Genomic DNA, 16020 nt, shown 5'->3' with positions numbered 1-16020 from the left:
TAGCCCCCTGGCTTGGTAACCCTTTATGTTGGCTTTGTTCTCTTTTTTTTCAAGCATGACAAACAAGTGGTTTTTCTTTTTCACTTTAATGATTCTTTAAACAAAAAGGGGTAGTTTAGGGCTTTCTCCGAGGCTGATAGGTGTTTCTGTTTAATGAGGTTTTTATCATACTGTGTTGGCTTCCCTGAAAAGAAATTACGAGCAGCAAACAGCTGATAATAGAACAAGACTGGAAGAAACAATAACCAAGAGGGGGAAAAAAAAATCAGTGTGGCAGCAGATGCACGCGTTGTAACTGGGGACTAAATGCCACTTCCATTCTCCCCTGGCCACCATTGTGCTGGTAATAAAGCGAACGTGGGCGCTTACGTGCCAGTTATGTGTGTGCGAAAAGATATGGATGTAGATATGGACTCAGCTAAACTACCATCTGTGGAGGGAGAAGGCTGGTGAGCGCAGTCTAGACAAAGATGAGTGAAGCTCGGAGCGCGGGGGTTTACAAGGGCTGGTCGGTTACCATGGAAACTAATTGGAGCTAATAAGTAAAGGGACATTTTAACTGTGGGAAAAGAATAGGAGGGGCTATTTTTCAATATCACGGTTACCTACAATTAATCTTTCATTTTAGGAGTGTCCTGACTCAATTCCTATGATGAAGCTATTCACTCTGCTCAACATGACTTTAAAATGCTGGATATCGTCTTTTAGAACGTGCTGTATTTTATACGTTCAGGTCTTTCAAGACAGAATCAATTTCACTTTTTTTTTTTTTTCCTCAAAAAATAAACTGTTTGCAGATGGCAAGGAGAAAGGAAGGGAGGTAATGGAAAATTCTTAACTTCTAAACTGACACTCGGCTGAGCACTGAAGCTGACTGCAGGGGAAAGGGGGAGCTGGGACCTTATCCTACAGCACCAGCTTCAGGTTTTTGTTTGAGTTGATTTTCCCTAGCAAACGCATTTCAGAGCGACAAGGAAATATGTGCCTTTGTGGACTCATTTTGCAAAACTTTTGCAAGGTAGCTTTTACTACCACTGCACAGACCAAGTATTAAGATCATAGCAAATGGCCAGTATCTAATGCATACTTAGATTTTTTTTTAAGTAAGTATTAAGTAGTGCAAATGGCTAAAGTTATCAATAAAACAGAAGTAGTGACTGAGATTTAATGAAAAGATCTACAATTAAGAACAGAATAAAATGTTCATATTAAAAAGCACTTTAAACAATAATGTAAGGCAGAGTCAGGCCCATTTGGGAAATGCCTTATAGACGGTGTGTTACAAGCACAGAGTTGATAAATGTATTGATTCCGTGCCTTTATGGTTTCTTAGGTTTTACTTTTGTAACTCAATTTACAGTTTAAGAGAATGCAAACTACCTTAATAGTGTCTCTGGGGTCTTCAAAATCTATGCAGTTGAGGTAATCCAGATTTCCAGACAAGAGTCTGGTTGGATTAACCACCACCCCCACCCCAAAAAAAGGAAAAAAAAAAGCCTTACAATAATTGGTACTATTAAAAATTTTATGGTGCCCAAGGGAAGTCTGAGCCCTGTCGTGCCACTTGCCATTGTGGAAAATGTTTGTGTTGATTATGTATCTGGATTTAGCTGATTAGGGGCAGTAGTTTAGTGAATACACTATATATTGTGAAACAGGCACCTCATAATCACTTCTGAGAAGAAATTGAGCAAATGAATCAGGACTCCAACCTCTAATTTCTTTCTTTCTCCTTCTTCCCCATAGCCCAGTTATAGGCCAAATTCACTATAGGAAAATTATATTTCTCTAATCCTGTGCTTCAGAATATTGCACCACGAATAGTTTTTAAGTATCTTAATATAATATCACATAAAAATCTGAAAAATACAAGCTAGTCAAGTCAAGTCAATTATCTTTGTGATACCGGCACTCCAAGCATTAGATCTCTATTTATAATCTAAGTTTTAATGCTTTAGGCAAGTTTAAGAGTGTCTGTGTGTGTGTTTAAGCAATCCCCTTCCCAGTTCAAAGAAATTTAAAAGGTGCAATACTTAAAATGTAGGCTTTCCACAGACACTGTCTGGGAGTTGGTAGTATTTAAAATTCCTATTTTTCTCTTTCAGATTATCAAAATTCCTTACTCATCTGATGGAATTTATTGAAATGGTAAGATTTGTAGCAATTAATTGATTTCCAGATATCTTTTTAAAGTACTGTAACAAGTATGGGCATTCTCTGCTTCAGACTGCTATCAAGGTAATTAGTTTTATAAAAGAGTTTGGTGCTAGGGACAAAAAAGCACATAAGAATGAGGTATTGAAATGACCAAAAATTGAAAACATTTCAAAGCAAAATTGTTAATGAGCTGTTTGAGCTATATGGACATTATAAGTGCAATTAACTAGAAGCCAATAAAAATAATCAATGACAGAGTGCAGCTCTGTGGTACCAAGTGCTTTTACAAAGAGATGTCTGTGAAAGCAGCAAGTGATTAAAAAAGCCACCTTTCTCTATGGGAGCGTGTGCTATTTTACATGAGTAGAAGCGAAAATGATTTTCATTGACTATTTCTCAACTTCAGCCTGTAGCGAACAGTGAAGAGCTGTATGTGAGGATAGAGAAGTTTCTGCTGTTAGCTGCTCCCCCCCCACACACACACACACCGCCTTTCCCTCCCAGGAATGTTGGAGGCAGCCACGATCTAATCAAAGGAAGGTAGGAGTTTAGATTTCAAAATGTAGATGTCACATTTCAGTGCAAACGACTCCTACATTAACACTTTAGCAGCATGTGAGGATGAATCTTTTATCTCCTTTTGGGGGGGAGGAGGGAAGTGTCTTGCTGAGAAGATTGCCCTCAATAGATTGGCAGTAAAAGATTTTTAGTGTTTCTGTGCATCCCACTGAGGGTCCCCGTCTTCCCAGGGTGGGGTGGGCACAAGGAGTTGTGAAAAGTAACGCACAACTGGCCACCAGAATAATTCATTCTCTCCACCTTCCCCGTAGCACCTCCCACTTCTCTTTTTATAGCAGTCCTTTCTCTCCGAAAATCTCAGGTTACTTGGCTGGGAGTTCTCAGACCTCCAGTTTCATTCCTGCCCTCAGCCTCCAATCTGTAAGAGACACCCAGCCCCAGCAATTGGATTGGGCAGCTTGTCTTGACACACCACTGTGCTGAGTGCTTGAGGACGTGTTTCAACAGATGGTTGGGGTTAGTGTGTGTCATCACATTCGAGTGGGGATTAAGAGAAGGAAGGCTGCCTTGCTGGAGCTGTGTGGTCTTCTCCAAGTGAGAGTTGCAGGCAATAGAACTACTTTGCTGTTGGAGGAAGAGGAGGAATTCATTTCCAGCAGCCACAAGAAAAGCAGGGTTTTTTTCAGGTAAAGTAAAAAGCATTGAATGCTTCTCTCTCTCTCTCTCTCTCTCTCTCTCTCTCTCTCTCTCTCTCTCTCTCTCTCTCTCTCTCTCTCTCTCTCTCTCAGCATAGTTTTGAATGGAATGCTAGCACAGCACACTTGTCAAAGCCAGTTGATGCTGTCCTATCAATGCTGCTATTGTACTGCTGACAGATGACAGTGAACATAACTTGATGCTTGGCTGTCTTTGTAGAACTAACACTCCTCATGCTTTGCTTTTGAAGGTGTAGCTAAGAAAATGTCTTTCAGAGCCGTGTTTGTACCCTTTACTATCCCTGTTATATACTCAAAACAGGATGTATAAATTGCTCATAAAGGGTAGATAAGGCCCAGAAAGCACTGATTTTAGCTTTCAAAATTGGAATTCACTTTCAAACTGTTGCATTTTACTGAGTTGCTGGCAGAGTTGAAAATGCTTTCTTAACAGATTTGTGCAAGGTAAATTTTTGTCCGATTTATGATGGAGCAAAGTGTTCTTTAAAAAAATTCTTAGAGATTTTTGACTCTAAAGTTCGGAAACTCCTTGAGAGAAGGGGCTACCCTCTGAGTAGCCGATAGGTCGGCTTTAAAACAAAAATGCTTAGAGCTGGAAGAAAAGCAGAGAAGGAGGAAGGAGGAAAACACTCTTTAACATAGCCCTCTTGCAGCTGCAGGGGGAGCAGATGGAGGTAATTCATTTGCAGATCTGTTTGTGAAAGTTTTACAAGTCATGGAAAACTAAAGTAGCATCTCTGTAATGGATCATTAAGAGTCAGGACGTTTATAGGTTTTAAACAGGCTATCTGAAGTGTTAATTAAATGTAAATAGATTTTCAGGTTTGGTTATAAACAAACAAACAAAAAAGCTTTTAATTATAAACTAGTCATTGGAAACTAATGGTCATCTGGTGCCTGAGTAATATAAAATGAGTTGTCATCATATATGTGAGTAGCCGTTAACCGCACTGCCAAAAGCACCCACCAAAATTAAACTGAACTGAATATAACAAGAGCGTTTATACACTATGTTTAACTTGTAGTATAAAAAAGGCCTTTCAAATTGATGCCCTATTTTCACAGGGATCAAAACATAAAACTTTCATTTTTCAAATTTTAGCAAGATAGGTGAGTCAATATCATCTTGACAGACTTGCCCTCCTATACCAATGTTCATATACCTGTGGCGTGCAGGAATTCTTACTCCTGCTGGACTTACATTCAGTAGAGAAACCCAACACTGTTCTCACCCTTTGCAGGTGAGAGACTTTATGGATAACAGTGTATACAAGCTGTTTTGAAATAGGAGCTGTTTAGTAGGTTGAATAAAAGGACTTATGGCTAGTGCTTTTGTGATTTGGGTATTCAACTGCATGAAGATGCCTGTAAAATTATGTTTTGAGTTGCCTTAGATAGAGTTTTGCAACCACACAATTGATTTTTTTAAAAAATTCTTTTTTTCAAAAAGTTAAGATTAAAACAATATTTTCGCATAGTGTTTAGTTGCTATTCAGAATGTTCTCTGGTTATAGTCTCAAAAATCTCCTTCAGAAAGAAAATATCCTCGTAAATAATCAGGCAGTTATCCCGACTGGGTATTATCTGATTCCCAATATTACATAACCAAAATAGGACTAAGTTCATAAGCTGAAGTCTTTTGGAATTCCAGTCATTCCATTTTGGCTTTACAATGGAACTGGGGTTTAGAAAAATAGATACAGAAAGGCAAACTAATATCTCGTGTTGTGTCAGGATTAGAATGGTGCTAACTACCAATGCTGTTTTTCACTATCACAGAAACATTTCAGGAGAAAGTAAAGTGCCTCCCCACAGATTGGATTTTCCCCTGAGATGGGCGGGATGGCATTCTAACAAAGGCAAGGTGCCACTTTAGCGACAGGAGCCCTGCCAGCCTGTGCCCCTGATCTTGCAGACCGATCACAGGGCTGCCTGTACAAGACGTTGACTATATGGGGGAATTTCTCCCTTACCCCCAAAATCAATTGCACACAGGATGGAAACAAGGAAAGAAGGGCTGAGAAATAATAAATTCACACCTTGAAAAGGCAAAGTTGTGTTTTCATCCCTGTAACAGGGTAATAAGAAGTTACTTGCTTAAAAAAGATAGTGCCCACAGGGCAATCCCAGTTTCTTGTCAAAATCGAAATCTTACTGATCCAGATGGTAAACATTCAGAGACATATTTATGGTGACTTCTACATACCTCAGTTTGACATTTGGTTTCTTCCTGACTGCACTTGTGCTGGTAACACACATGAAGTTCCCATCAGTATTGGAACAGCTGTGAAACTGTTTGAGCACTCTGGACCTCTCCTCCCAGGGAAGCAAAAAGTGACTGGGGCTGGGGGGAATCTCCATTTGCACTGCTTTTCTGTCCAGAATATTAAGGGGTTACAGGCGTTTTAGTTGCATGAATTACTTTTGTACAGTTTGACTCAAAGTTGTGTGTCTGTCACCCAGATAGTGTAGATTTGCACTGTTGACACGTTCTAGCTAGGTATGAATTAAGGGGACAAATATTAGAGGTGAAATGTAATCTGAAAGCTGGATTCATGAAAGTTACAAAATTCATTTTTATGGTAGTGTGGAATCCTAAAATACATTAGTCCAGGTATTAACTAAACCTGTGGTCAATTAATAAGTGGGGACCTCTTCAAGGAACTAAAAGGGTTCTACTCTTCTCTGTTTCCTTCTAAGAAAATGTATGTGACTTTAGGTAGATTGGTGTGGCCATTTCCACTGTAATAGTAGAGACAAGTGGCACAATTGGGACACTTTCCAGTTTCTTTTCTAATTATGTGTCCATACAGCAATGGATAGGAGTTCAGCTCTTTTGCATTTTGGCTTTAAAATGGGTTTATTCTTTTAAAATTTGTAAAGCAGGATTTCTGATGCTGAGCTATATATAGTACTGACATTTCCCCAGCCATTGCCACATGGACGAGGTCAACCCATGTGCCAGGTCAGGACATCTGGTTCTTTTTTCCTTGTGTAGTATTTTTGTGTGGAGAGCAGGAAGTAAATTTAAGGAGATTAAAATTTTTAAAAGCTCATTCCAAATAGATTATCATTTTTTATCATTATTATTGACTTTTGGGAAAAGGAGGGCTCACGTATGAAATTAACCTCATGCTTATATGGTAAATTCACCTTTAATATAGGTTAGATCCAAGAAAAAATTGTGAAAGAAGATATTTTATGGAAGAAAATTTGTCCTGAAATATGTTTCCCATTTTAAATATTTTTGAATCTATCTCAATATGCCGGGGAGGATGCAAATTGGCCTGTTGGCTTTTCTTTTCTCTCTAACAATCCTCTCTCCACTTTAGTGAAACCTATCATCAAATTCTTTCAGTCCTTCCTTTAAAATGTCTCCCCCATCTGGCCAACAGCTACCGTCCCAGCACAATGATCATCTCGCTCATAGCTCGGTGCAACCTTCTCCTAAATGGTCCACTTGCCTCCGTTTCCCTCCTCTGTCCCCCACTTGCAGATTGAACTGCCTGAAACCTCGCTTTCATCAGAGCACTTCACGTCTGAGAATTGCCACGTGGACTTCTCACCCTGATGTGCCGCCCTCCTGTTATTTGGCACCAACTTTCCCACCATGTCCCTCCACCAGGTCCTATAACATCAGAAGTCTGCCCTTCCCTCCAGCTACCAAGGCCAGCTGCATGTCCCCACCTCCTAGTGTCTGCTCAGTCCTACACATTCTTGTTTCTCTCTCGTCTGTAAAACGAGAGTTTGTCGCCATGTGCACAGTTCCTCCTGGTTCCACCTCCATAAGCCTGTGTGTAGAATGCCCCACGCAGTCCGTCCCCGTCACCTCTGTATCCCTGTTCTTCACAGTCGCAACACAAGTTCCACCTTCTCTGGGAACCCTCCCTGACCGCCACCTCTTCCGGCAATGTTTCTCTTCCCTTGATGATGATGATTAGTTATCTAGGGATTGTACTTAGCACAATTGCCTTATATTTTTATCCTGCTTTATAATTTGCTTTTTTATGCCTTGACTCCTCAAGTCTCTGCCCTCAGGGAAGGTGGCAGGAACTGGCCTGGTCCACCTTTGTGCCCCACACAAGACAATAAACTCACCAGGACATTGAAACATCCAGGGCACTCTCCCATCTCTAGATTCTCCACTTTAGAGCTGTTAACTGGCTCACTGGCTCTAGTAGTTTTTTTCCCACTCATGACAGGAAATGAAAAAAAAAGAGATGAAATTTGATTGGTTTTATTTGGAGGAACCTTAGGGAGAATGCCACTAAGACAGAATGTAAAATAATTGCCTTAATTTTGAAAATTATATGAAAAATCCCCACGGAGTTCAGCATTCTATAACGGTGGTAGAAACTATATCTAACGGCTGCCCTTCTGTCATATAAAATCTCAACTGGCTTTGGAGCAAGAGACTCTGGACTAAAAGAGACCTGTGTTCTAAACCAGGGACCACCTCTCACTGGCGGAGCAGCCTTGGAGAGGTGATTGACCCATTCTGAGTTTCAGCTCTTCCCTCCCTAAAATGGAGATAGGCATACTTACCTGGGGGGGGGGAGGGGTGTTGTAAAGAAAATACATAAATCGTCTAGCTCAGGACATGTCCGATATTAGATGTTCAGTAAATGGGAGGGAGAGAAGGGGCATAGGAGCATATACATACATCCTAGGAGATCTAGGATGCAGGGCTTTGTTCATTTCAGTCATATCAATCATCAATCCTATCTATTTATGGTATGTCTTCCTTTAGCATTTTCTTCTGCCACCAAAGGCAGAAGGATGGGTAGAGAGAGAGAGGTGCTTTTAACATTTAGGGATGTAGAGCAACTGAGCTAATGGATCTACAGGGACAACAGGGAGAGCTGAATGGAGGCTGTGGGGAGGAACAAAGCCCTAGGTCCTGCCTTAAGGCTGTTAAAGAACAGGTACTGGACTTTGGTGCTATGGGGGAACAAGGGACCCAATCAATGGACCCCATTAGGGAGTGGGATTTGCCAAGGGGCACGTGCTCCTCTTCCTTCCTCCTGGCATATTACTTAGAAGGAAATAAGAACTTGGCAAAATGCTGTGGAAAGTCAGGGCAAACTTACAGAAGTAATTGGGAAAGCAAGATCCCATTTAGACAGAACAAGAGGCTTGGACCTTTGCCATCCTTCACCTCCAAACCAAATTTAACAAAAAAGCTGAAAGCAATGAGCTTGAGCCTCTTGCCCCTTCCCAAACTTTGCACCTACTATTGAACATTGAACCTTCTATGTCTGCCTTCCCCCCAGAAGGGCAGCTGACTGAGAAACTCTCTTACAAGGCACTGAATGCCACTTGGTAAATATGTCCTTGGACATTGGTCATTCAGTTCCAGTTTTCAGAATCCCGGGATAGATCAAAGATATTCTTTCCAACCCTGTTCATCTGGTCTGCACCTGCAGACCAGGAAGAGGAAAGAAATTGGAACTCCTTAGGCCAAGGGGCAAGGCAGTATTTCTGGTGATCCCTTCCTAACAAACTGGCTATAGAATTTTCAAAGGGAAGCACTAACAGTCACGTTGCTTGATCTCATCTTTAGCTGTAGCACCTAAGCTAGTCCTCCTTGCCCTATAAATATATGGCCCATGTACTCCTACCTAACCATGTACTAAACCTTTTTTAATTAAAAAAAACTGTAGCTCTCCACGTTACCCTCAAAGGTAAAAATCTTTTCTTACACTGTTTTTTATTTGTTTGTTTTTGTTTTACTACACAGGTATAAATCTGTAGGAAACTATTTCTACATTTTCTAAAATGTGAATCTAAGGGACTTGGACCTGCCACTGTTTAACTGTAGTGGGAAGGTTGATGCTAAACCACTATGCTGAATAAATGAACAGATACCGCATTTCTGGATGAGAAGTCTTAATTGTAAAAGGTAGAGTCTCTCAAGATTAATCTACTAATTTCATGTCATACTAATCAAATTCTAACACAGAGCTAGAAGGTTGGCTGTGGCAGTGGAGTTTGGGAACTGGCAAGAGCCCAGATGGCTCTTGTGGAATGTAAAATAAAAAATATTCTACAGCTCATCTGGACAATAGCTCATGAGTAAGCCTAGACATTTTTGTAGAAGAGTATCATTATAAAATTGGGACTTGTCTTATCACATATCCAAGCGTGATATAAAATGATAACAACTGAATTGTCTGCTCCTAAGAAATTGATTCAGCTTTTCATCTCCTGTCATGTAGTTTAGCTTTATTTCTTTTTAGTTTTAATCTATTCTTTTGTTGGCATTGCCCAAGTCTTCAGCTGAGCTGCAAACTGCTGTTGCTAGGTATTAGTTCTGTTGCTACAATTAACTGAAATCCTCAACTAGTCTTTTATTTTGTCCTATGGTTTTCCCATCTGCAAATAGGGGTATGAATACATGCAACTTTTTCCATTTCGTAGACTGCAAAGAAGATCTAAAGCAAGTTTGTTTCAAGAACTCAGAAAAATCCTCCTATACCCCCTTGATGAAAGATGCCTAAATATTATACAATCTAAGTGTCTTCCCATTTTTCTGAGTAATACTAGCACATTCTTAATAACCAAAATGGAAATCTGAATTACAGAGAGTTCTGTTTATGGTCCAATTTTGTGGTATGGGGTTTAAAACTCATAGACAACGCCTGCTATGTTAATGTAGATTCACACTGAAGGTTAGACTATTACAAGATATTAGCTATGCCAGAGTCATGGTGAAAAAAAGATTAATTGCATTCAGAGTGTGCATTTATTGATATAACTTTAGAAGTGGGCACCTGTAGCTATTATCTTCAAACTCATATCACTAATACGGCTTGGCACCCTGATCACCTTTCTGTAATATAACATGTCCTCTGAGAACACTTCCTGCCAGTTGAAAGCCACCCCCCTCCTGCCTTAACCTTCACCTGCCAATAATCAATCTTCTCTTGAATAGAATGTCCTAGCAAACAGATGTGCTTTAGAGTGCATCCAGAAATTCTTGAAACTTCAGCTTTTAACTTTCATCTTATAAAAAGTGAATCCCAGAAAACAGAGGCCCCTACGAAACATGTTCTCCTTTTTCTCTTCTTGAGAGCTTCATGCTGGTAAGAGAAAGGAAGATGTTCTGAATATAGTGTACGAACAGAAGAATAGGCTATGTAATATTTTGTATTTGGGACACCTAGAGACTTCACCTGGGTCATTATATTCTTTTTCATACATGATTGTCTATATTTAGTAAAGAAAATTTAGGGGATGTATTCAATACCCAACGGCTTAAATCTCTTTATTTTCTAGCAGTTGAGTTGATGTTCTAAGAACAGCCATAATATGCCTTCTAAATAATATCAGAACCAAACGGAACAGATGTAAGAAAGCTCCTGCATACTTGAGAACTTCCTGTGTATGTATTTCTATCCTAGGTGCGGAGTGGAACACAAAATAATATAGGACATCACCCTTGCTCTGGAGGAATATCTAGGTTAGCTGTGAGGGGAAGACATGCACACAGAAAGTTTTTCAGTAGTAATACAAAGTTGTGGTTCGGCATCAGTCATTCGTACTAGTTCAGTACAAGGGATGCCCGCGGAGCCCCTGTGGGAGGAGCCGACCCCGAGCTGGGCGGGGCTTGGTTGGGCGTCCACAGCAGGTGCATCCGAGCGGGGATTCCTCTCCATCATTCACCAACCATTGGGCTCGAACAATTTACCCATCTTCCCACTCAGTTTCCTTCTGTGTAAAATGGGGATATGGTTATCACCAAGGGTTTTCATAAAGATTAAATGAAATTAATTATTAATTAATAAAATTTTAATTTTATTATGTTAGGCACCTTCTTAATAAAATAAGATGCCTAACACAGAGCATAGGACACAGCGAGCACACAGAAGGCAGCTGCGTTTTTTCCCAAGGTGCAAAAGGAACCACTCGAGCTGAGGCTTGGCGATAAACAGAGTATGTCATTTTCAAATAAAAAAAAAAAAGAGAGAGAGAGGGAGGTATTTTTTTAATCTGAGGATTTGCATAGACACAATTTGGAAATACAGTGAAGAGAGAGGCGCTTAGGCAAAGAGGAGAAGGAGAACGGAGGAAAAGGGAAGAAGAGGAGTGATAGAGGGACAGAAGAGAGACCAGGAAGGAGGCGGAGGAGTGAGGTCACCATGCTCCCTGCCCTTGCTCTGAGCACTTGGCAGTAGTCAGCGCGTCCCGTCGGCTAATCAGGCCAGATTCCAGAGTGTCTCGACACATCAGGTGCCTTGGGAAGTTTAAACAGTGTTTTAGGAATGGGGAGAAATCAAGAAAGACAGACAGTGAGAGAGCAAGAGAGAGAGAGAATGTGTGGGCATGCGAGAGAGAACAAGACAATTGGGAGGGTTCCCCAAGTCCAAATAAGTGAAAAAAAAATGTGCTGTCTATTCCCATTGATGCAGTGAGAATGAGGAAAAGATGGGTGTAAGAAACACTGTGAAGAAATGAATACACTTGGGACAACACTTGGGATGACTTTATAACACAAACACTGGTAAATAGATGTACATATAAATGTTTAATAATATAATTTAAACAGATAAAATCTAATTTTCTGATGATTGATGTACATTAGACAGAATATACAAGTGTGATTTAAAAAAAAAAGACATATTACTTAGATAAAAAGCATCTTTTCTCAGATTAAGAAAATGGTTGGCCAAGTAACAATCCATTTATAACTTTGGGGAAGTAATGGATCTTCAAGTCAGAACGACAAATTACTTCTGCAAAACACCTGTAATTCTCTTATTTCAACTAAGAGAATATTGGTGGAGAAGGACATAAAACTTAAAGAGAGTCTACAGGCAAGAGGAGATGAAATATTTAAATTGCTTCTGCTCATAAACCTTCAGATTCTACCTTGGGGGAGGTTGATTGACATCCTCTCACAGAATATGTGAATGACTTATTTTAAAAATGATATACACACTCCCTTCTTCACTACAAAAACAAATCATTCTTAATTTTAAGGTTTGGGAAAAGTTTCCCCATCCCCCTGCTTTTCTTTCTGTGCTTTCTTGCTTTGCCATTTTATTTTATTTTATTTCGTTTCAACCATGTCATTTCCTCTTCGACAGAAGAGCCATTCTTTGTCAAGTCCTTGTACTAAATCAATGGCCAGTTTTCAGGATTAAGGATAGTTTTATTAGAAGACTTTGTTTGCTATTTCAAACTCATCCATTATATATTGGAGGCAGCAGGATTGAAAGAATACAGACAGACACAGAGCTTGAGTTAGCAAGATTTGGAATTGAAATGTTGTCCTGTGACTAAAAATTTGTGAGAATAGCATTGACCGTGGAGACTTGACAGCATTTTGGTTCCTCAAAAGAGACTTGGGTTCCATTCAAGTTTTTAATGAAGACTTTGGCCTGTTTTATTTTCCCCAAGTGAGTGTTCTGAACCATGTTCCCTGGTTCCTATGGGAGAGATGCCAGGGAAAGTATCAGCACCTGTAATCTATTTCTCACTCAGGGTTGCCAGGCATTAGGGACTAATTGACATGAGCCAGTTTATATTTGGAAGCCATTAATGGCTAGCCACTGAATTGTTGAGGCATACAGTGAAATGAACCAAAGATATAATACACAAGCACCACAGTTAGATCAATAAACATCATCTGCAGCAAGCACAAAAGTCGGGCTTAGCTGCCAAGCCTAACACTAGATCTCTTCATCCGGTACCCACTTAGGTCAATGGGCTACTGTCCTTGTATGGAGATTGGAGAATGGAACATGAGCTGATATTTCTAAACTTCTTAATTTCAGATTGTCTAAATTCAGTTTTTAATTCGGGATTCTACTCAACATGTTAAGCTTCTAGACCTGTCTTGAATATACAAAGACTTCTTGAATTGGAGAAGTGTGGTCCTTGTACGAAATGAAAAATGAATAAGTAGAGAAGTGCAAAGAAAGAATAACAATTCAGTCAAAGCATGTTCTGTCACAGGCACTTTTTTGACACAAAAATAGGGACAGAAGACAAAGAAAAAATAAGCTATGTGAAAAACTTCGCGGATAGCAATTATTATTCTCATTAGCAATTTTGCTACAAATATAATCATCTATTGATCAACCATTCTGGTCAACCATTACAGCAGTCTCAAAAGTGGAATTAGAGGTATTCCTACAATTGTTCCTACAATTGCTTCTGCCATTGTCCTAACTCCTTTAAAAGCTTAGAATACCCCATTGGACTGCCTGATTAGCTTTAGGTAAATCAAGTTTTACGTTGGGCAAATAATAAATGAAAATGTATACTTAATTTATTATTTCCTTGATAACTTTTTAAGGCTTAGAAAACACTTAAGCACACTACTAGCAATAAACTAACATTTGCTGAATAATGGCAGTACTGTTATAACTAGGAAAAAGAGGCAGGGTGGTACAGTGGAAAAGACATTGGAAACCTGGCTTCCCGGATGTGGCTACTATTAATAGTGTGATTTTGAGCCAATTAGTTATCCTTTCAGAAGCATGCCATCGTGCTTTTGCCTTTATTTTGCCATTCTCTCTATGTAGATTATATATATTATTTTCCTCCTTTACTGGCAATCTCTGCTCTTCCCTTAAGATAAGCCTAAATAAGTAAAGCATTCTCCTTGAAACAAAAAAGGGACAGTGAGAAGAAGGGGGGTGGGGTGGGATGTAATCCAGTTTTGCATCACCTCATGCTCCTAAATTGAGTTCTACACCCTCCATTCATCTTACACACCCCTGTTAAACTAATCTTCTTTTAGCACAGTTTCATCAGATCATTGCACTACTCTGAAACAGCTATCTCCCAATTTTCCACAGTCTAAATATTTCCAGTCTAAATAAAGTACCAGCTTTTAAGGATCTACATAATCCTGTCCACTATAACCATCCCACTTCCGCTAAACACTTTCTGCTCATACTAAGGTGGTCCAACATGTCCTGAATTTACGTCTCTTACTTCTGCTATGAACACTTGCTCATTCTCTGGGCTGGGGCTGCCTCCCATCCTGGTTCTTCACATCCAAATCCCACCCATCCTTGAAAACAAAGACTCAAGCCCACTCACCAGCAAACTGGTATTAACTGAGCAGCACCTAAGTGGACACATAGGTACTACAGTAATAGGGTATTGGGCAGGTGATAGGGGGGAGGGGGGCAGGTATATACATACATAATGAGTGAGATGTGCACCATCTGGGGGATGGTCATGCTGGAAACTCAGACTTGTGGGGGGAGGAGGGGAAAGGGCATTTATTGAAACCTTAAAATCTGTACCCCCATAATATGCCGAAATAAAAAAAAAATTAAAAAAAAATTTTAAAAAAAGACTCAAGCCCCATTCCCTCCATGGAACTTTCTTTTCCCAGCTCTTCCAGCCATCAATAATTTCTCTCTCATGTGTGTGCTCTTTTCACTTCAAAGTCTTGTCATATAATTTTAGCTCTTCATAATGTACAATTTGGCATTTATTGCTATTCTTCATGGATTTCTTTAAATTACTTTCTCTCTCTTATATTATTAGAAACACTAAGACAGAAGTTGAGTTTTAAACCTCTGCATTTAACAAGCCTACCTTCAAGGTGATATGTCCGGCAGATGCTCTAGACCTTCACAGCTAGAATGGTCAAAGACAGCCAAGACAGCAAATTCCATTTTAATCACTGAGAAATTTTAGGAAACTTATCAGCAGTAAATCCACAACTACACTAGGCACTCTTTGGACAAGGCACTATCTCAGGCACTGATTCTCTGGTTCAAAATTTTTTTCCATCTTCTGCCCACATCACTCTCCAGGGCTGCATTTGAGCCAGCTGGACTCCATCCAGAAACAGATTCAAATAGACAATAGGCCAACTAGAATTCCCATCTTCCCTGATTAGATGTGAAATTGTATAGCCAAGTGTCACTCACATGCCAGCCACTCAGGATTCTATGTTATCAATTAATTTCTCTTGAGAGCCGAACTGAGGAGATTGTGACAATTCTGTTTTTAAGGACCTGTAAAATTACAGCTAGACCAGAATTTCAGGGATAGTGCTAAATAGATAGACCTTCCCACTATCTGTTACACAGTGTAAATTAAAACACCCTGATAACCCATAGTAAATTATATTGTGTGGGTTTTTTTGCAATGGGATTTGATTGTAAAAATTCTTTGCCTAGGAATGGCATTCTCATTTATAGGATAATTAGCAAGTGAGGTGAAAGGCTTTAAATCACTTAGAAGAAAGAGGAAATTACCACACATTCTAGCAAAGCTACTAAATCTTATTTGTTCTTCCTTAAATGATTTAGAATTTGGGGTGGATTTTCCAGGAAAGGCATGTAAAATATCACAGAAACACAGAATGTCAGAGGTAGAGCTGAGAAATCATCTAAGCAGAAGCCCTCATTTTAAATTGGAGAAAACATGGGACTGGTTTTGCTGGGAGACCTGCCTAAAATCACAAAACTCAATTCTTACCAGAGTTCTACAGGCTTTATCTTTTTAAAGAGTGCAAGTCGGTGAAATTCTATCTGTGCTAAAGTGAGTTCATGTGTCCATTTGACATCAGGATCTGACAACGTGAAGGGCTGAGCCCAGCTCTCTTTTTGACCATGGACTGTCTTGCTGAGTGCTATGGTGAATAATCAGGCAC

General features: G+C 39.7%; 1 protein-coding gene and 1 long non-coding RNA gene across 4 annotated transcripts in view; one reads left to right on the top strand and one right to left on the bottom strand.

The window, feature by feature from the left end:
• Positions 1-16020, bottom strand: part of LOC105874698 (uncharacterized) — an 85268-nt gene that overhangs the window by 57844 nt on the left and 11404 nt on the right. The window lies entirely within an intron of this gene.
• The window catches only part of SULF1 (sulfatase 1), a 173456-nt gene continuing 160472 nt past the window's right edge, over positions 3037-16020 (top strand). Inside the window, exon 1 of one of the 3 annotated variants that reach the window (XM_076005241.1) lies at positions 3037-3362. The gene's annotated coding sequence lies outside the window, so the exon portion shown is untranslated. The remainder of the gene's footprint in view (positions 3363-16020) is intronic. The other 2 variants (XM_076005237.1, XM_076005240.1) reach the window with 2 other exon arrangements.

This window comes from Microcebus murinus, chromosome 7 (assembly GCF_040939455.1).
Source record: "Microcebus murinus isolate Inina chromosome 7, M.murinus_Inina_mat1.0, whole genome shotgun sequence".
NCBI lineage: Eukaryota > Metazoa > Chordata > Mammalia > Primates > Cheirogaleidae > Microcebus > Microcebus murinus.
This window is presented reverse-complemented; position numbering and strand designations above follow the sequence as displayed.